This window comes from Myripristis murdjan, chromosome 11 (assembly GCF_902150065.1).
Source record: "Myripristis murdjan chromosome 11, fMyrMur1.1, whole genome shotgun sequence".
NCBI classification, from domain to species: Eukaryota; Metazoa; Chordata; class Actinopteri; order Holocentriformes; family Holocentridae; genus Myripristis; species Myripristis murdjan.
Genome location: NC_043990.1, coordinates 28,057,498 through 28,079,345, shown reverse-complemented (window position 1 = coordinate 28,079,345; position 21,848 = coordinate 28,057,498). Strand labels below are relative to the sequence as shown.

Below are 21,848 nucleotides of genomic sequence, written 5' to 3'. Positions count from 1 at the left end.
GGGGCAATGTCTCACTTCCCTATCTATATGTGAATTCAGATGTGATTTTTTAAAATAAATAAATAAAATAAAGCACAGTAGCAAGAAAGATCCAGCATATATGACCATATATGCATTTGGTACAATCAATTAATCAATCAAGAGGGAACCACACTTTAATTTCATTATTCAACCTGTTGTATAATGACAAATAAACTTCCTTGTATCCTTGTATATGTATTTGCAAGCCATATGCACACTAAACAAATACGATCAAAGGAGCTTTCAGGATCAGTGTTCCCTCCAGCTGATAGTTTTTGATCTGTGTCTAGAGATCACCAAACTGCTTATTACACTGATCAAATGATAATATCTTGTTAATCATTACAGTTATTGATCTACTTTGTCCATATGTGGCGCTGAGGACGTTTTGGAGCAGCAAAGAAGAAAAGTAAAAACATAGTCTTCAAATTGATAAATAAAATGAAAGTGAAAGTGAAGACAAATAAAAAGGAAGAGTGTTATTGAATAAATAAGATTTTTAAAAACATGTATAATCTTCATAAAATCCTGGACATCAAACGTGAAGTGTTTTCATAACACACACACGCACACGTGAAGACACACTGTGCTCTGTGTGGCCCTGCAGCCAAAGACCACGAAAAAAACAGAAAACTTTGTAGTAAGGGCGAGGCTTACATTTTTTTTTTCTCTCTTTTTTTTTGGTTCCTGCCAGACTTCAGCTCTCTGATTCCCCGTAGCGATCAGTCTGAGCGCTGCAATTCTCGGGTTCTTACTGTTGTTTTTGTTTTTGTTTGTTTGTTTATTTGTTTTTGTTTTCGGCTCCATGTTGAAGTTTTTGCGAGCAGACCAGCGCCTCTCGTAGCAGCGCACAGTAGCCTGTATTCCAGACGCAGGCAGGCACACACACATAGCCCTGGATCGCCTGATTTAACACCAGAGAGCGGGTCATTTCAGGTTAAAGCCTGGCGCTGCGTCCCGTTCAGTTTAGCCGACGCAGAACAACACTGGTTCCAGTTGAGAAGGAATGCACAGGCACTGGGACTCAAAATAATATTTGGATACGAGCTTCGTATTTCCTATGCGGTATGTTCCATTTTTTGTTGTTTTTAACAACATAGTCTAATGACAGCCTCACCAAAAAAAAACAGGGCACTTGACAGCATAGTAGGTGGCCGTACAGCTCCTAGGCAAAATGTTCATAATGTTCATGATTTCATGTAGCCCCCAAAACGTTACAGTTTTCCTGTGTGGAGCGAACACACCAGCCGAAGTCCATTTGAAAATTTCGCAGTGTAATGCTGCCTTGCTTTTCGGCAGTCGTTACACACTTCATAGAACACGACTTATGACCTTGGACGAATAATTAGGGTCTTGTGGTAAATTCGGTGTGGAAGTTATCCACCAAGCAGCACTTGATTTTAAAAAATATCTTAACTTTAGAATTGGTTCACATTGCCGGCTACCGCCCACCACAGTGTTATTTTGGTTGAGGGAATAGTGGGAGTAAAACGCAAATGGCTTCTAAAAGTTTAAATTTTAGTCACATAAGTGATGCTTGGTGTATTTGTTTTATGCCGAATTAAAGAGCGGTCCCTACTGATACAGAATTAGTCTTGATTGATATTTCACGAACTGCGTATTTTAAATTATAAGCAAGATGATGTTATTTTGTCGCAATTTTTAACGAGACTTGGCTTACCTTTGTCCCCAAACGACACCGTACGTGAGCTCGCCTTTATGAAGACTTCAAGGAGTTGGTTTATTGTCCTAAGTTAAATTTCTCATAGTCTAGCATATCCTAATATCTTGTAGTTAATACGTCTTGCAAGAATTGGCCCATTTTTACTTATTTGGCCTAAATATAGTTGTAATAAAAATGTCCTGATGTAATATGTCCTCTGTCTTTAGCAATATGAACTTCTCTGAATCTGTTGATCAGTCTCTGCTATTCTAAATAAGTAAACGCTTTTGCAGTATATTGTTGACCTCAGGTTCTATAGCCTAGGCTATATTTCATGGTTTGTCATTGACAACCCGTCTGACAAACTGTAATTTGTGTTGTTGGCTTCTCTAAAAATGATGTCCCAGTTGGCAAAATACGTAGCTTGTACATAATATTTGTCTCTGAATATGAATTTGGAGATTGTAACTACATGTTGCTTACAATCTGGCTGTCATTCATTTTGGGTTTATTAACAGGTAACTCCTAATTGTCCTTTATGCCTCGCCGTAGATTGAGTTATAACAGGTGACATGTTATTATATGAGGATCAAATGATGCCTTCCGAGCAGTCAGAAGTCAGGTAATTAGGAGTTGCGCCATATATGAACGATTCAGCAAAGTGATACACAGGACTGAGGGAGTGTGGGGTTTCTGTGAAGGAGAATTGAGGAGATGTGAGTTCTCTGGGGAGGATAATATGCCAGACATGCCAACAACCGACGCCACAAGCGATGTCTGCGATTTGTGTTTTTTTTCTGGGCTCATAAATAAAATGGGATTCTCCACCTTGTTCCGCCGCTAAAGGATCAAACAGCTGGGTGTCTGTTGAAATTAAAACAGCCGTAAATAATCAAAATTTATTGTCACACAGCTTTTATTATTTCATTTGCGCGACAAGTCAGATTCCGTCTTGTGATGAGGAAGCAGGAGTTTACCTGTAGCACATGAAGGCAGCATGAGCTGTCTGCTGAGGGTATTTCAGGTCATCTGTCTGCCTACGCCACCAAGCCGGGAGAGAAAGCGAGTGATTTTGTGAGCGTGTGGAAACCATCAAGGCTCAGGACAGGGTTCAGACTCGTAAGCGGTCAGCTTATGTGTATTAATATGAAGTCCCGTCGTTTTTTTTTTTTTTTTTAAATGAGTGTCATTTGCATGCAAACAGCAGCGACATTCAGCGAGCTTGGAGCAAATAAGTGGAAGCACGTCTGTGTGCTCAGTACAGTATTACACTGATGTTGAAACTTGTTGGCTGTTCTCAAGCCAAACTGAATACTCCGCCCTAAGAGGGACACATGTCAACATTTTTACGTAACCCGGCTCGCTCCCTCTGAAGGAAAGCAGCGTTCAATTACTTTGTGGCTTTTCAAACTACATTATACCTGGAAAATATCTGGGGATCACATCGGAACACTCACTGGAGACGCACAGCACACAATTACTTGATCATATTATGAGACATGGATCACCAGTTTAACCAGCTCAGATTGAATCCTGTTCCCTGATGTGTTTTTCCCCTTGAAAATACAAGTATGGTCATTTTTGCTCCCCATTATGTTTAAAAATACTACAAGATTTTAGTTTTTGTCTCAGTAAAAAGCCGTAAATCTGTCTCTGTGGCCGGGCTTGCTTTTGATGGCACTGTCTCCTGTAAAGCTAAACGTGCTGTTTAATTGACACTTCACTTTTCAACAAGCGGCAGGTTTATTATAACGGGACATACACTCACGTGCGCAAGAGTGTGGCACGCGCGCGCAAGAGACGGGAGGCGTGTTAATTAGCGCCACCTGTTGATTTCCTTTAGTCTGATCTAGCTCTCGTTTGTTTCCATCTTCATAAAAACGATGAAGACAGCTTCCAAAAATGGACCTAAACCGTACATCGATTCTGAGGAGAAATGGCTGTAATATAATAACTTTACTTCATTTCGGCAAGGCTGCCAAATGCGTTTAATATGTAAAATAAATCCTGGTATTGCTTTTACAGTGACTGGTCAGGTTTCTTAAAACAGTTTAATGAAATGAATCAGTTTTGGTGAAGATAAACATTTTCCTCTGAGCTTTGAACGCAGCCATAGCAGTGCAAAGCCAGGTTTTAAATTTCACAGAAACACATCACCAAACATATAAATCATGTTAATATAAACCTAAAGCCAAGCTGGAGTGGAGGTCAGCAAATATGCACATCAGGTAGTTTTTGCTAAGATGTCATAAGATATATATATATATATCTATATATATATCTAAAGATGTCCTGTATGTAATATAAGCATAACAAATAATGAAATGGGGACCTCCTGCTCTGAGTGCTGCTCTAACAGCTTCATCTATAACTACAATAAGTTTTTAACCTGTCTGCTAGTGTTGCCTGTTGTCACACACACACACACACCCCTACTGTTCAGATTATTTAACCGCTTTCACTCTGATTTTACCTTAAAAATTTCCTTAAACTAGAAAAAAAAAATGTTTTTCTATATAATCCATCTTGTAGGATGGTGTCTCATCTATATTGTGTCTCTGCTGGTTGCAGCTTCATGGAAGCTCCATCACAGATACTGAGTGAAATATTCAAAGCTAAAATACCGTTGTTTTATGGCTGCAGAATCACATCAGATAGAAAAGATTAACATGTCTTGTGCATCATTTTAGACACATTTCCCTGGAATTCAGCAAAAAATATCTGGTAGCTTTTGAAACCATGAGATCTCCACTAGAATTTACAGTAAAGTTCTGTTGGTTTGAATAAAGCCTGATGCATTTGTTGCATTTGAGCTTGCACAGCACTGACCATGCTGCGTGGATAAGAGAAGCATTTCTGTGATGATGTTAGTTGAGAGGAATGTTAATTAACTTTTGTTGCTAGTTTTGGTTGGACCTGCTCCAAACACTTGAGCTCTGAAAATATGCAGAACATCTCAGTGTTTTTAGCTGACTGCAACTATGCGGTGATAATTGCAAGTCTCTATGGCGGTTTGGTTTATGTTGTGGATATTAACGTCTTACATTCTTAGGTCAGGCTGCTCCCAAAGTGGTTTCCCGGCTTATTGTTCCCATATATCTGGGGGACAGCAAATCAAACTGTGGGGTTTGTAGTTTGTTTAAGTTATGACCTATGACCCCACTCATTTTGTTGGTCCTGTTTTCAAATGAGCTGGCTCGGTTTCCTGCTGTGCTGTGAATAAGAAGTCAGATTATAATTAAGAGTGTAAGTGTAATGAAAGGGCTGAAAACATATATACCACACTTTGCCTCAAAAATAACCGGCAATAAAACCCTCTCTTACATTGTGATGATTTTTGAGGGCTGCACAACTAACTCAAATGAAAACTGAAATTGCCGTCTAATCATGAGCAAGTTTTGCTGCTTTTTTGTTTTGAGCAGCCACTTGCGGGAAATAAACTTTGGAAAATGAACTAGCATAAGATCTTAATTGTTTTATTTATTTTGATCCTATCAGAATTTTGTGTTACAGTTTACATATGTGGCTTATTTTTCTTATCTCTTTTGCTGTCATTTCCCCTTGTTTTCAGCTGTTAAGATTTATTGAACAATTGGATTAGCTGAACTCTCTCTCTCTCTCTCTCTCTCTCTCTCTCTCTCTCTCTCTCTCTCTCTCTCTCTGTCTTTGTTTCTCTTTCTCTCTCTCAACTTGCTCTCTGTTTTCATATATCTGATCATTTGGGGGAGGTGGGCGTTTGTTTTTTTCCTTTGTGAAATGCAAATCAAGAGAAGAAGTACAAGTGAGCCAGAGATCCTTCTTGTGATTACAGCTGGGGGTCAATAAGATAATCACCATTCAAATGATCATCTTATTATGATATAAATATAGACAGGGCCAGCTCAGTCTTGCTCCAGCTAGCCGATAGGTTATGAAGTCTGTACGGCTTTGAGAGTATGTGTGAATGTGTGCATTTTGCATGCAAGTACATGCAGATCTGTTTGCAGAGGTAAAGAGCTCACTTATTGTTTCAGAAAATCATTGTTACAACCAGAATATTATGTTGGCACGAATGGATTTATGGAAACAACATACCCTGTTTTTACCAGAATAATCACAGTATGGTTTTGTTTTTTGTTTCCTATCCTTAAAATTACCACATCAGTTTGATATTTTTGAAAAGCCTCCTGTTTTACACATTTAATCTCACCCAGTGGATAGTCAGTGACCATTTCTTCTCTGCTGCTGACAGTTAGGATTCCAGTATCTTACCACCACCAGCTTAGCCAAATATTGCAGCAAATATATGGTAATACATGAGTCACTACCGATCAACAGGAGGTAAATGTGGTTGTGCGATGTAAATGAGTCAAGCTTACTGAGGGAGCATCGAGTCAGTGTTTTTTGCAGCTCCTTCCATGCCACGACAGTCTGTCAGCAAGTGTCGTACATAACACAGTTTATTATGCCATATTGCAGCTGCGAGGGGATGCACAATTTATCAAAAAAAAAGAAAAAGAAAAAGAAAACAAGAAATTGTATTATTCAGTTCTGTAGTTTATAGTTTTTTGATCAGGGTGTAATAATCTTCAGACGGCCTCTTTTTCTCTGTTCGGGTGTTGTTTAATTTTTAATCCAAAGTTGTATTCAAGCACAAAGCATTCCCCACTCTTCTATTTTAAGTGCTGGGGAAAAAAAGCTTTGCCTGTACGTATCACACTTCCTTTTGCATCTGCAGCATTCAGCAACATTATGACATATGGTGTTATTGTTGATATCTTGGCATGCTAGTGTGGTTAATGTATGCATGCTGCTAAAAGTAAAATTATTACTGTAGCAGGGAGTTTATTATTTCAGCAAACCGGCCACTGCAAACAACCATGCGTAAACTTTCTTGGTGCTCAGTTGGAGGGGTGGGGTCAGGACATTGTTATGTGCATTATTAGAGTGAGTGGCTTTAAATCAAAATTGAATTTTGGCAGAATGTTGTGTTGAACCACTTTGACTCAGCAGTAGTGAATGCTTGATGGATGATTGGGTTTCCTGAAGTCTTTTTTTTTTTTTTTTTTTTCATGGAACACCACGTTTTTGCTGTGCTTCACCAGATCTATCCATTCACTTCTATAATGTGGCAATACAGCTCCAACAATAACACCTTTAGCAAATAAACAAACACAAACAAAGCGGATTATGTCAAAATAACTAGCAACAAGTTCTGGTACCCATTTTTTTTTTTTTTTTTTTTTTTTTTAAAGGAAATGAGATGGCTCTTTTATTGTTATTTTCCTATTTGAATTAGAAAGTAGATCTTGCAAGTAGAGTCTGTAGGAAACGCAAATATAGTAGCCTTGCACTCGGAAGAAATTACTTGATTGTACTTTCAAAAATAATACATGGAAAAAAATGGGTACCAGGTCTTGTTGTTTTTTGTATTGGCATAATCTGCTTTGTTTGTGTTTGTTGATGTGCTAAACGTGTTACTTTTGGAGCTGTTTTGCTACAGAAGTGGATACAGCAATAAAAATACATTATTGTGGATTAGCAGCTCAGGGGAGCACAGAGAAACTAATGAGAAGTTTTTAAAGTTCAATTTTGCTTTCAAAACATGACTTGTTACCACAAAAGTGCTGTGGTAGCACCGTGTGAAGAAAACTGACTGAGTAAAAAAAAAAAATAGTTAATTCATGTGTTGATCTGGCTGCTACATTACAAGCCCTAATAAGCCTTACTGTACAACAGGTTGATTTGGATGGATAGGAAGAATGGAACAATGGTTACAATCATAAATGAGGCGACATAATGAGCCTAAAGGTCACTGCAGGTCATTGTAGGTATCACAGCGGCACATGTGGCCAACTTAGAAGATAGCTATGAGCAAAGCTGACCACACTGTTTCAAAGCTGAGTCATAATGTTGCTGTTGACATGAATGAAAGTTCAGGGGTGTGGGTTGGCTGGTATGTTTGAACAGTTGATGCTCTTCAGTTTTCTGTGATTTATGTAGGCCATGTTATACACCGCAATATCCATTCTCAATTGCTGAACGGACTGCCTCGTTTTTAGGCCGTGGTTGACTTCCACATCATCCCACAAGGATGCAAGTGGGCGCACTGGAAAGAGTCAAGTCATATGTTCCTACCCTTGACCTTACCATGCTGCAAGAATTGTTTATGTCTCAGCCTGCAGAAATAGGTTGACATAAAAAGAAAAGCAAATTTATGCAAAGTTCCTAACTGAAACTTATGGTAGACCTGCATTGTGTTGGACAATGTGGTATGTGCATTTGATTCATAACACAGCTATATTGAGCATGTTTGGGATGCCATTGTCACATCAGTACTAGAGCCAGTCACAATTGTTGAAGGTGCATATGCCATGCAGGTATATTTCTGTGCAAATACAGTACAATTTAAAATGCTACTATCTTGTTTTGCAGTGTAATGCTACACACCATGTCAATATTAATATTGTAAGGTCATATTTGGTCATACTTGCATATTTGTATAACGTGAAAGGTACATGTAGTGCATATAATGTATGTAGCACACATAGTTTATTTTTTATCATTTGTCAGTCTTTTTCCTCTGTTCTCTATCTCTTGTGAGCTGCTGTAACACAAATTCAGTAAATACAGTTTATCTTATTTTATCTTGTCTTAATTGTGGTCATGTTTTGTGCGTCTTTATATAGTAAGACCGTGGTTAGCGAATAGAGCTGAACCAGTGCAGGTTTTTGAAGGCTGCTGCCAGCATCAGTTCTCAGCTTTAAATAGGAAAAAAAGATGTCTTTTGATGTTAAACTGGTTGATTTTGAACTTCGCCACCCCTTGCCTGCCAAATTACTCGTTATGACCTTCACTATCAAGGGAAATAAATTTCTGACATAACGCTAACTTTTGTTCTGGCAATACTTTGTAGTTGAGAAATATTTTTCATTGTTCAGCGGCCCTTACTCCCGTGAGTTTTTTTAAATGTTAATTTAAAAAAAATATGAGTCCTGTATTATTCCTATAATAATCAGACTATGCTATAATAAGTTCAATAAAAATGTAAATGTAAGCTTGATAAACCACATTGTATATTCAGTATTCCAAATATCAGACACTGATGGAGTTGCATTGGACCTCTTTACATAGGCTTTTTATCTACCATTTTTATTTATTTAATTTTTTTAATGAACTGGTCAGGGGGAACTTGGCTGAAAAAAATATATCAAGGGGGTAGGTTATTGAAAGAAGTTTGAGAACCAGTGGTGTAGATCATGCACTTCTTCCTCCTCTACCATCCCTCACCCCCCACCACTGTGTCTAGTTGCAGGGACTCAGCTGTCAGATTGAATTACATAACTAAATTTGTTTGAAATACAGCCTCATGGACGTTTTTTGAAGAACAAACTGCTGCTGTTTTTAGGTCTTGATTCAAAACAAAACTTTGGACTCAACTGCGCACCTGTGGAGATGCATTTCGCACACCCCGCATCTTCAAAACACAACTGAAACCACATCTTCACAAACTTCCGCTCTGCCTCCATGATGCCGGTGCAGTGCTGCTGAGCTGTTTTGAATGCAGCAGGGTGTCTGAATTAACCATCCTTTTGGCTTGAGGTTGGCAGCGAGTGGTCGTTGAACTGTAGACTGGACTTTCAGGCCTTACAGTGTGTATTGTAATGATAACACCAGAATAAGATAACATTACTCTTACTTAGCCTTGTGTCATTTCCATTCTGCTGAGTAGGCCTTAATGGAGCCAACACTGCAGTCTTCCTCTATTATAGAGATAATTTTGTTCCTGTTAGCACTATCCAAACCACTTTCCTTCTCTTCTCTTAGTGGATCTGTGGATCAATGCTGCAGTTCATACCATATCAGCTGTGATTAAGCTGTGTACTCAGTTTTCTTTTATTGGGTGACTACTGAGTGCACAATGGCAACCTGGAGAACATAAACCTCTGAATCGTGTTTTTTCAGTAACACTGCCACTTATTTTATCAGGGCTCTTTAAAAGATCTACCCTCAAATTCTCTCACAATCTCAAATTTACCAAACCTTCTCATGCTACAATCCACTTGTAGAGGTAATGTTTATCTGGAGACCCACCAAATATTTTTGTGGTGAAATAAAGTTGTCAAAAAAGACAAAGAAAAAAGTTAAGCTTTAATTGTGGTCAACAAAATATTATCTTATAATATTATCTTGACAGGCTACCAACAATCACTTTCTGATTTTCCATGCCTTTTTTGTTTTTGGAGACTGATCCTTATCATTGTTTTTGGGCAGCACACCGGCTTCTCCTGGTTTTAAAGATGTGTCCATGTTGCCAGATAGCTGAGAAGGCGGTTGCTATTCTCCAGTCATTGTTGCTTACACAGGGCATTGATGTCAGTGGTGATTCAGGGGCTTAATGGATGTAGAAATTGGAACAACATTGCATGATTTAAAAAAAATATTTTTTTTTTTTTTTTTTTTTTATTGAGAGAAGAATACACTTATACAGTCTTCCCATGACTAACCTGTCCCCACACTGGGGCTCACCAGTGAGTCAGTTTGAAACATCATGTGGTTTATGTTGATACATTTTGGTTCGTTTGAATTCTTTGCCTTGTGAAATCAAACTGAACCAAAATGAACAATGCAACAAAGTATCAAATATTACAATCACAGCAAACGGACATCAGTGCAAACGCCCTTAAAGTAATAAGAGTAATATGCGTCATAGAAATAAAAGTGTAGAACGGACATTCCCATTTCCAAAACGCTTGGTTTTGCTTATAACACAGGTTAAATGGTGAAACATCAACGGGAGTTTTTATTTTTATTTTATTTTATTATTTTTTTCCCCGAGGCCGTTCAGTTGCTTTTCACTGCACTGTGCTCCCGGGCGGAGAAGCTGTGAACCCAGCAGTGAAGCGCTTCTATATTCACAGATCTATGTCGACCTGAACGCGCGTCCCCTTTCTGCAAAGCGGCAACATGAAACGACGAAAGCGGCTGAAACTTGGGGTTAACGTCGCTAATAAAATACATAAAGACGGCAGTAAATGCCATAAATTCAAGAGGGCAGTTACATCTAAAGTGACTCAGGACATCTACTTGAGAGGAGAAGACTGAACAGCCCCGTTCCCCTGCGCTACCTAGTTATGCCAAGGTGAGCCAGACTGCAGCTGTCACCAGACCTAACCTCGGTAATATTCATGCTGAACCGTCACGTTTTGCTAGGGGACAGTTTTCCAAATGACACGCCTTGTTTGCGAACTTCATTTTTATTTTCATGCGCTATACTCTTTCTGTTGTGAATTTTGAAATGAATTGTTTTGAATATGTCTGTCAGCAGAGTTACATTAAACAGGGTCTGTCTCTCAAAGTTTTAAAAGCTAGCTAACAATAAGCTAGGTACCAAAATTTAAAGGCAGACCATGCAGTTTGAAATGGGAGGACACAACGCTTTTGTTTACTAATGTTAAAGGATGAGGATGAGGAAGGATAAGACACTGAGCTTCATGCCATGACTCAAAATCCATAGAAGTAATGGAAGTTAACCATAACCATAAACAGTGGAGTGATATGCCGTAATATTTTGGGTTGGGATGGGGTAAAAGGGTTGTCCTGAACTCCTGAGGCTTTTCTCAGTTTTATTCTTTTGAAAATTGAGTGGAATTCATTCATTCTTTACCACATCACAACAAGGTGGGGGTACCCTCCCCTCTGAAACTGCAAAGTCTGCTTTTAATTGGATTTTTTTCAGCATATCCTTATTATTTATTATACATGAACTATGTCCATAAGTTCCCTTGGTTTGGTAGGTGTGGAATTCCTGACAGATGGCATACTGGATCCAAATGCAGTTCTTACTGAAAACCAAATTTAACTTTTAAATGTACTTTAACCCACAAATCCTTGATATGCACATGGGTCCATATGGTCTGTATAAAACTACCAACCTCCTTACTACACTTAATACAGAGGTAACTTCTTCTGCTCCGTCTTATTTCTGAGTGGAGGCGATATCTGAAGGCAATGCCGCAAGCTGAATTGTAGTGTTTTTTTTCTGTTACATATGGATATGTTATAGCATACTCAGTGGTTTGCAAGATTGCATTGTTTATTTTACTGGACTTGTAATGGGCTCATATAGCTATATATTTTATAAAGTAATTTCTCAGTTGGTGATATTCCTAGATGAAATTTACACCCAGTTTTATTCAGAATAAAACTTCTAACTTGTAGAAACCTAAATAAATGTGTTTGCGAGAGTTTATATTTCAGCCTAGTTGATCAAATGGCATCACTTTTCATATAGGTCTTTCAGAATCGTAATACCTGCATTATCCCGTGTTATCTGTCATTCCTGGAAGAAAATCTGTTTTTATTGTATTGGAGTATTTGGTCGTAAAACATCAGTTTGTTTTTCCCATTTCTTAGACACATTCCAAGCCTTTAATGTGGATTTAACAGTTAAATTACCTGCTGAAGTTATTTGAACAAACATATAGCAGAGTATAGGTTACAGTAGCTTATGAAATATAATGTGTTGTGTCTGTAGGCCTATTTTTGGTAATAACAAGCAATCACGCACCATTAAATACCTCTTACCCGTATAAAATTGGCTCTGCAGGCCAGGTTAATTCCAGATTCAAGACAAATAATGGTACTAAGCTAACCAGCTCATGACCAAGTAGGATACCTGGAAAAACTAATTCCACTACCATCACTGCTTGATCATATTTAAGAAAGTTACATGACGTATAGAAGGCTAACAGAAAGGCAGCAGTTGGGAATGAGTTTAAGTGGTGACATTTTTTTTTTTTTTTTTTGGTTTGAAAGTAGTTTGAAGCATTTTAAATTTTGTACTTGGAGTAAGTTTGCAAAGTGTAAAAACTTTGTAGATAATGTTCCCTCTTTTATGTAAGGATATTTGGAGTTTTACATCTGACAGTTGTTATTTTCTTTGCCAACCCAAAGTAGATCTTAGCTTTGTTTAATATGCTACAGAGAATCTCTGAGGTTTCTGCAAGTAACTCTTGGTAATTGGAAATGCACATAGGGTACAGTACAGATAAACCTGGATGAACTTCCTTAAGGAACACCAGACTTAATTTAAGAAAGTTGTTGAATGTCACTTTTGCATTGAAGGGTGCACTACGTTGTTATCAGAATCCACTCGTTCTGTTGCCTTTTCTGAATGTCATTATATCTCTGCTTAAGTCCATACATAGCTGAAATTAATTCTGTACAAGCTGCAATTCCATTATAATTGGCTTTATCAAAGGGACCAGGGTTATGTGCATGTAATAATTCACCTTAATCATTCACCTTAAAAAAAGGCACAAGCTGAAATAATGTTTGATAGTTAAATTATGCATTGGAGCGAGACTTTGCAACATTCATCTTTTTATCTTTAAGTAATAATCTTACTGAAGAACCAAAACTCACTCATGAAAACATGACCATCACAAGCTGCCAAGTAGCTTGTGCACTCTTGACATTTTGCACCCAGAATTTACTCCTTAAGGAACCATTTTGAGAAAGTTCTCTGTGGGTGGATGCAATACTGCACTGTTTATTGACTTGCTGCTTTAATGGACAAATGTGGTTGTTGTTTTAACTATGCCTACAGGGCATTTTTTATGAATGATGCAGCAAAAATAGATTGAGCAGATGGTGAGCAGGCTGCTACAGGTATGAACTTCATGGCATGTAATGATGAGCCCACAGAATGGCCTCGGAGGCCTGAGTCAGTCTGGTTCCCTTCCAGAGATGAGATGGATGTGTCTAACTCCGAGGCCGGGGATTTGGATGCAGTACAGACAAACCTCAGAAGAATTAATATTTACTTGTATTTCTTATGTTATTTTTAAATTTTTTATGAAACACGATTTCATGGCTATTGGTTTTTGTTTGACTGGAGCTGGCAGAGTTTATTTGTGCAGAAAATGTCACAAGGTCAAAACACAGCTGCACACAGAGTTGCATTTCTGTTACGACAAGACATCATCAATAGGGTGAAACTAATCTGTCTCACGACGGTCTAAACCCAGCACACATTCCCTGTTAGTGGGTGAACAGTCCAAGGCTTGGTGAGTTCTGCTTCACAATGACAGGAAGGGCCAACACTGAAGGATCAGAACGCCACGTCGCTATGAAAGCATACCCGCCACAAGCCAGTTTTTACTAGGGATGGGATTCAAGAACCGGTTCTTGTTAAGAACTGGTCCTCAGTGGTCCGAATCCTTGGATTCGTTTGCTGAAGTGCTTAACGATTCCACTATCGAGTCCGCTGCGCATGCGCTATGACGTCATGCGTTGCTATAGAGTCAGCATCGAGGCAGAGACGTTCAAAGGTTTACTTTAAAGTATACTTCACGCAGAAAGACGACAACAGAGCCACTTGCAGCGCTTGTGAAACTTCTATTTCAACAAAGGGAGGAAATGCTAGCAGCATGCAGAAACATTTGTCCACACAGCAGGCAATTACTTTGCAAGAATGTCCCATTTTCAATATGCTCCCAAGTAACGCTAACGCTAATGAATCTCAACCAAGCAGCAACAAGAGTGCGGCTAAAGCTAGCTCGGCCAAAGCTAGCACGGCCTAGCAACATGTTAAAGTGTTATTTTTCTACATTAAAGTTCCTGACTTGGCTGTATTTGTCACTGCTGTGCTGGTTTTATTTTTGGCAGCTCAGCTCATTAACCCTTTTAAAAAGGAAGGAGCATTGCCTAGTAACATGTTGAAGTGTTATTGGATTTTAAATTCTACATTGTCAGTTTTGTTTTGAGGTCAAGGGGAGAAGAGATTTTCTTTACTTATGCTTTAGGTTTGTTAAAGGTTATTTAAAATTTATTTATTTATACATACTGTATACACTATAGGGCTGGGTATCGGTACTCAGTATGTTTTAAGCTATTGACTGAAATAACCCAGTACCAGGTAGTATCAGAACTTCTCCAGTCAGATGCTACTTGCATCTGATTCTTCTAAGATTGAGAAAAAATGACTATTTGTTTTGTACAGTTTTGTACCGTTGTTTAATAAATATTTCAATAATTTGAACACTCAAATGTAGTTGTGTAAAAGTCATTTGGATGGACAGGAGTGGTGGTATTATAAAGGTGTGTTCACACCGGACGCGATAACGCAAATTCGCGCGTCAAGTTTACATTCAAAGTCAATGCAAAGACGCGATGACGCGCGATTTTGGGTCGGGCGGCGCGTTTCGCGCGATACGTTGACGCTTTATCGCGTCGCGATGACGCTTCATCGCGTCGCGTTGATGCTTTATCGCCAATCAGTGTTGATATTCTCCCTACGTCACCTATGTCAAGAACTGCCAAAGGAAATCGAAAAATGGAGGACAATATTATTGTTGCCGTGTGCGGGCTACCGGGCTGCCAGGCTGCCGTGTGCCGGCTGCCGGGCTGCCCTGTGCCGGTAAATTTTGCGAATATGTGTCCGTTGCTAATGCAGCTATTGGATGTAATTTACTATTAACCATGCTAGCGGTAACGTTAACCCGGCATATCTGTCTCGCTTCGTGTGTGCGAGTGGATGTGTGTCGCCACAGATGGAAAAGTCTGCGGGACACCTACATCAGGGAGAGGAAGGAGGGAGAGAGGAGGGCGGGTTCGCATCAACGCGTCCATCGCGCGATAGACGCGATTGAGGAAATAAATGATTCCATGGTCACGCGACACGTTTCGGGTGTTACGCGCGATTTCATCGCGTTCATCGCGTCCGGTGTGAACACGGCTTAACAACACAATGACAGAACACAACAACAGATTCGATGATTGAATTGGAATCACTAAAACCTTATCAAATCCCATCCCTAGTTATTACTGTGGTGACTTTTCTGACACCTCCTGCTGAAAACCCCCCAAATCAGAAGGATCTTGAGGCCTCTCTTTAATGGTTTGTATTCACACTGAAAATCAAGATTAAGCAAGCTTTTACCCTTGTGCGCCTTGGCAACTGAGAAATGTGTGCTTGTATGGCAGGAGTGTATCTGACGCCTTCTGTTTCTTTCTGATCAAGGATAAAACTGTGGCTTGGCAACAAGTATCTCTGTCTTGGAGCATCTGCCTTTCTTTATCCAGACTGTGGTCATGATCCTGTCTTCCCACAGCTGATCACTCTGATGATTGGAGAGATTTGTCATGATCACTCACAGTTGGATGTAAAAGGAGAATGGGCTTTTTAAATATGACCAAACTAAGACACAAGGCAAATGTTGCTGTCTCTTTAATATGCAAGTTGGAACAAAGCACTGATTGATTAACCTTTGTTTTGTTTTCCTCAGTGCAGTGAATGGGCGGAGGCAGTGTGAGGTCAGACAAAATTCAAAATCTGTCCAAATGTTCTGGTTCATGATACAATCCCCGTGCTCCTCTAATAGCCAGGTTTTTGCTGTTCATCATTCTCTGTCAGTTTCTTTGGCCAAAGCCGGTCATCACAGGGCCAAACAGAGCTTACTAGGGACAGCACTCACTGAAAATGATCATAACATATGTTTTTGTCTTTGAGAATTTGTACTCCACAAATCTGGAGTTATGGGGACAGCTCCTACCAAACAAGTATTAAAGCTGCTTGCCAAAAGTGGGATGTGAGCACTCACCTGAATTCACAGAGCGAAAGCTCCGGTGCATCGGACCTCTTTGCCGTACTCACAACTACTGTGTGTGTGGAGGGGAAAATGCAACAAGAAAAATACACAAGCCTTTCTTATCCCCATGATTGCGGGCTTTTTCAGACGCCTTGTGTACCCCATATGACAAATCATTTGCTTGTCAGCAAAATGGCTAGAGAATTATATATCATACATTTTGCTTTGAGATATCTGAGTGCGGTATCTTGGTAAATCATGCTTCTATGAGCTTAGTGGAAACTGTGCTACTGACGATGAGCCAGAATTCCTCTTAACTCCTGACATACCAGCAGGGTTTATGACGTTTGGCTGGCTGAATCCGCTTGCAGCTGTCAGAAACAACTGCTCACATAGCAAACATACAGTAAACCACTTTGACTCAACAGTAGTGAATGCTTGATGGATGATTGGGTTTCCTGAAGTCTTTTTTTTTTGTTGCATGGGACACCACATAACCATTGCTGTGCTTCATCAGACTGACGCACAAGTCATGTATTCATGCCATTGCGCTTTATGTCGCCTCATTAGATGAACACAACCAAATAGAAAAGGTCCAATTTGTTGTAGTGTACCTTTTAAAAACTTGGCTGGCTCAAGCTGTGGAGAAACTGGCAGTCCTTGTGGCACATGCATTCAAGTGTTTTTTTTTTTTTTTTTTTTTTGTGCAGTGTGGTCTCAATGAAAGGCATTCTGCATTTCACGATCATATTTTCATGTTTGTCTAAAAGATTTTATAAGTAAAGCTTGCATTAGAAAGTACATTATGGTCTTCATGATTAATCCAAAAATTGCATTAACATCAGTGGGCATAGTTTTCACAGCCATGGTTGAAATAATAATGCAACATAGCATTTTGTCAACTGTGTTTGAAGTTGGGCTCACTTGTTCAGTTTTGCAATATGCAAACTCACCTCATTCTGAAGTGTGTGCATTGTAAATTTAGAATGTTGTCCTCTCGCATCATAAGCTAGCTAGTTGGTTTACACTGACTATGTTTGCATGCACACCATATTCCTGTTCGGGTCAATATTCCGGTTAAGGTCACATGTTACTTGGCATATTCCTGTGTTTCGGCGTATACCACTCTCTTACGTAATGCGACAGTCGGCCGTGTAGGGCAGCAGTAAGCGTATAGGCATCCGGTCTGCCGGAAATACAGAAGAAGAAGTCTTCTTCTTCTTTTGTCGCTATTTCTGTTTTTTCTCCCATCGATATACTCCATGATATTTAAGTCTTTCATTAGCTGAAGGCAGACTGCAGTCTCCTGGCTCTTGCTGCTTCTCGCCATGCTGTAGTGTGCGCCATGTCGTTTTCCCCATAGACGTAATATTTGTATATTATGTCTATGGTTTTCCCCGCTTGCAGTAACCATAGCAACAAAGACGCCCCAGAATTCCTTGCGAATCGAGCATGCACAGTCGTGACTGAATATTCCGGTTCGGGGCATTTTCCGACTAAGGTGTTTACATGCCTTAGTATTCCGGTTGGAACAGGCATATGCCAGGGGTCTTATTCGGAATTCTCTCCAACCGGAATATGACCTTAATCGGGTTCGGTGCCTGTTTACATGACACATGCGCAACCAGAATATTGCGAATATTACGGTTAAAGCAGGACTATGGTGTGCATGTAAACATGCTCAATGAATAAAACTGCAGAAAACTAGTAATGGGTAATTGTGCCCTACCACCTTTCAGACCATACTTACACCCCTGGTGGACACTCACCTGAGGGAATAATGCTGTAATTAGAAACTCTTCTATTTACAAAAGTTAGTGAAGATCATAGAACATAATATGATATTTTAATAGAAAACTAAGCACGAAAGACATTGTTGTATTTAATATGATACTTTGAATGCTTTTAAATACCCTGTGATGTGATAATACTGGAATACCCTGTCATCCTGTGAAGCACAAATGAGGCAGGCATTCTGTGTTAATGGAGAGCATCACGCAGACGTCAGGGGGTGGAAGTCAGTCAGGCCTACAGTCTGCAGTCTTTTTATCCCAGAGAACCCTGCAGTATTGTAAGTTAAAGCTTGCCTGGTGGTCTTGCCAGCCACTATTGTAGAATTCTGTAACAATTCTAGATAATTGTAGAGACTGCGGCAGGCCAGTATTTGTCCTGCTGCATTGTCCTTGAGCAAATTACCAATCCTCCTACCCATTGATCCGGATAAGGGTCTGAGCTAAATGTCAAAACTGTAAATGTTAAAAAAAACAAAAAAAAAACAGAGACATGTTATTAGATTGGTCTCTCCCTGTATATAGGTGTGGATTTATGTTTTTGTTCAACCTGCTCTCATCTTTCTGTCATTGCACCACGTAGCCAGACAGCAGAGTTTCCTTTTTGACAGAAGGAAGTGAAACACAATAGCTAGGCAAAACAGAAGCTGGCAGATTGTGCTCTGGATGATACTGAAGTGTAGTAGTGTTTGTGTTATTTTCTTTCTCCCTCTTTTGTTGTGTTGTGTCAGCTCTCTGTGGTGTGTGCTGAAGAGTGCAGAACACAGGATGGCCAGTTTTTCTTGGCATTCATAATTTGTTGCCATGAGGTGTTATTGACTCACTCCTGTCACTTTGCTTTTTGTCCTTCCTGTGCCACTTCTTCTTTTTTGTTCCCTTTTGTTGGCTGTGTGCGTTGTGTGTATGTGTGTGTGCACTGCTTGTCACGACTGTATTGTAGATCTAGTAGCTGGTGCAATTCAGAAGATACTTCCAGTGGATGACAACCTGTTTTCTAATGTACAGCCCAGATGTTGTTTTTATAGGCTCAATTGGAGTTCATGTAGTTGAGGTAGGCTGTCCATTTGGCCTTTTCAGTGATGTTTTCAGTGATGAAATGTTTAAGTGTCACTTATTAGTTTCTATAATTGGGAGCTTGGGATTCATCTACCATCTATCATTATTGATATGGGACACAGGCAGACTGCAGTGGTTAAACCTTGGTTATGTTGGAGTCTGCTGCACTTCTCAAGGGAAAATTCACCCATTTTGAAAAATGTGATATTTTGTCGCTTCCCCCCCAGCTGTTCTGTAGGACAGTAGCGGCTCTATCTTGCTCTCATTGTTACTGAGTGCTGGATACTGGCTGGATGCTCCACATGCTAACTGTTAGCCTCCTGCCATTGAGGTGGACTTCCCCCCAGCTAACATTCTGAAAAATAACTGCATTAATCCACTTAAAGTGTTAAATAAACAAAGTTTGGGTTTGATGATGTTTAACAGAATTTTTGCAGCCCAAAATGATGTAAAAAATGTCAACCGTTTACAGTTATAATAATTTTAATAAAGGGAATTATTAACGGTACAACAGTGTTCATGTTTGGTCTAAGCGCTCTGTGCTGGTCCTCAGTTACTGCAGTGGCTGGCAGGAGCCTGAAAGGTCAGCTCTCTTTTAGTACTCCAGAAAAAGTTGTTATTCTTGTCCTCCAACATGTGCACGTGTTCAGTGAAGAAAACAAACAATAAAAAACTTAAGCAATCTACTGCTGTCTCTGTGGTGGCTGCTGCTCCTCTGGGGCAGAGTGATACAGGAAGTGCACAAGATACCAGAACTTTCTGGATGTTGATAACAGGAAAAATGCAGCTTTAAACAGTAATCTAAGCAAAACTGTTGTCAACATTCCCTTGGTGTTTGTCTGTGCATTGTAGTTCCTCCCCACGACCCTTAAGGTTAAGGTCGACATTTTTTACATCATTTTGGGCTGAAAAAATTCTGCTACACATCATCAAACCCAAACTTTGTTTATTTAACACTTTGAGTGGATTAATGCAGTTATTTTTCAGTATGTATCCATGTATCCATGTATCTACGTATATATGTATCTGTCTATCTGTCTATCTATCTATCTATTGTGTATGTCTGTTTGTGTGTGTTTAGAATAGCAGAGCTGGGGAGCAAGGTAGCACCTAAACTTTGACACCACCACGTTTGACATATGAGATTGTCTTGTTCTGAGGAGACAGCCTGACTGTTTAGCTGTCAAATTGTTGAGGGGTTTTCAGAGAAAGAATAAAACGGTTTTGTTTCATTAGAGTGCGATTTTCAGAGAAGACACATTAAGCTAATTAGATTTGCAGGCATCAAGGCAATCATATGATACAGCCTGATGTGTAGGACATGGCTGTGAAGAAAACATGGTTGTGGTCTTTAGAGGGCAGGCTTTGGTGCTGCTGCCGCACAAGATGTTTGATTGAATCTGAGACTGCAGCATATTAAGTAGATTTTGCATTGTGCTCTCTACCTTTTCACTGCGACTATAAACACCTAAGCCTGTTCTTCTGACTCAGAAATTGTTTCGTTTTAAAATACAAAAATGTTTGACTTTGGCAAAGAAGGATTATTTTTCTGATGGCAGTAAGACCAGATTTGTTTGCTTGTGGTGCAATTGGCTGTATACTTAAATCAGGTGCATCCCATATTTAAAAGCCTCTAATAAAGCATATTATGTGTCAATTTCTTGTCTTGACGCAAAAATTGAATTAGTGTTCTGAAACTGGAATGACACTGAAGCTCTGCGTTTGACTCTCAATGTTCAAATGTATAGAGAAGAGACTTGCAACACAAACTTATAACTCGCTGGTAATCCACTAACATTTTCAGCATGAAAACTTTAGAGAGTTTTTTTTGTACATGTGGACAATATCACCTTGTAAGTAAGAGAAAAGTAATAAATGGGATGCCTCATAACAATGCCAAAGCATCTGCAATGAAGCGAGACAGCTGTAAGAAACATTTTTGTTTGTACTGAATGTGCTTGTCTCGGAGTCTTATTTGAAAGTTCAACAGTGCAGTAAGCTACATCTAGCTTCCAGAGTTGACTGCTTTTAATTGGCATTTGGGTAAAACAGACTGGGACTAGTGCATGCTGTATTTTGTTGAAAAGCTCTGGACTGTCCTTTGACATTTTTCTGAGAGGGAACCCCCTGTGGATTGGAAAGAAACAGTGGTGTTGATCACAAGGTCACTGTGCAGCATACAAATTAAAAGTTCACTGAAGAGAGCAAACTGTGCAGCAGGTCCCAGAAAAAAAGAAAACAATAGTGGCAGCCAAAATTTTGTTAAATCAATATATAAACATGCCGCATGGGGTGTTGGCTGACAGATTTTCCAGGATCATCTAGATTCTTCTTTCACACCAAGTTGACCTTTTCTGTCCTCATCTGTTGTTTGTCCTTCTCAACTTGTACACAGTTTAAACTTTGCTGAAACATGTGATGTGATCCACTAGTGAGATCATGCCATCCCTGTATAATGCTGTCATTTTCACATTTTCTCTAAGGTCATATTTACACAGGACGTACCTCTTTGAGGTGTTATTTAACCTTTTTAACAAAATTCACTTTATTTCTGTTTATTTTATGTTTTTATGTTTCTTTTTTTGCAATTTCATATCTACATATTTATAATAATTATTATACCTGTTTATAACAATAATATAAATTTAAATCTCCTTTTTTGTGTGTTTTGGCACAATGTTTTACTAATTTCTGTGGTGAATGTTTATTTATTTATTTATTTTTGCACATTTCCTAATAAAATGG

At 39.3% G+C, this 21,848-nt stretch overlaps 1 protein-coding gene across 4 annotated transcripts in view; it reads left to right on the top strand.

The window, feature by feature from the left end:
- Positions 1-717: 717 nt before the first annotated feature.
- thrb (thyroid hormone receptor beta) overlaps positions 718-21,848 on the top strand; it is a 102,450-nt gene continuing 81,319 nt past the window's right edge. For 3 of the 4 annotated variants that reach the window (XM_030063369.1, XM_030063370.1, XM_030063367.1), the window contains exon 1: positions 718-1,086. The gene's annotated coding sequence lies outside the window, so the exon portion shown is untranslated. Of the gene's footprint in view, positions 1,087-19,079; positions 19,099-21,848 lie in introns of those variants that run through there. The other variant, XM_030063368.1, reaches the window with a different exon arrangement.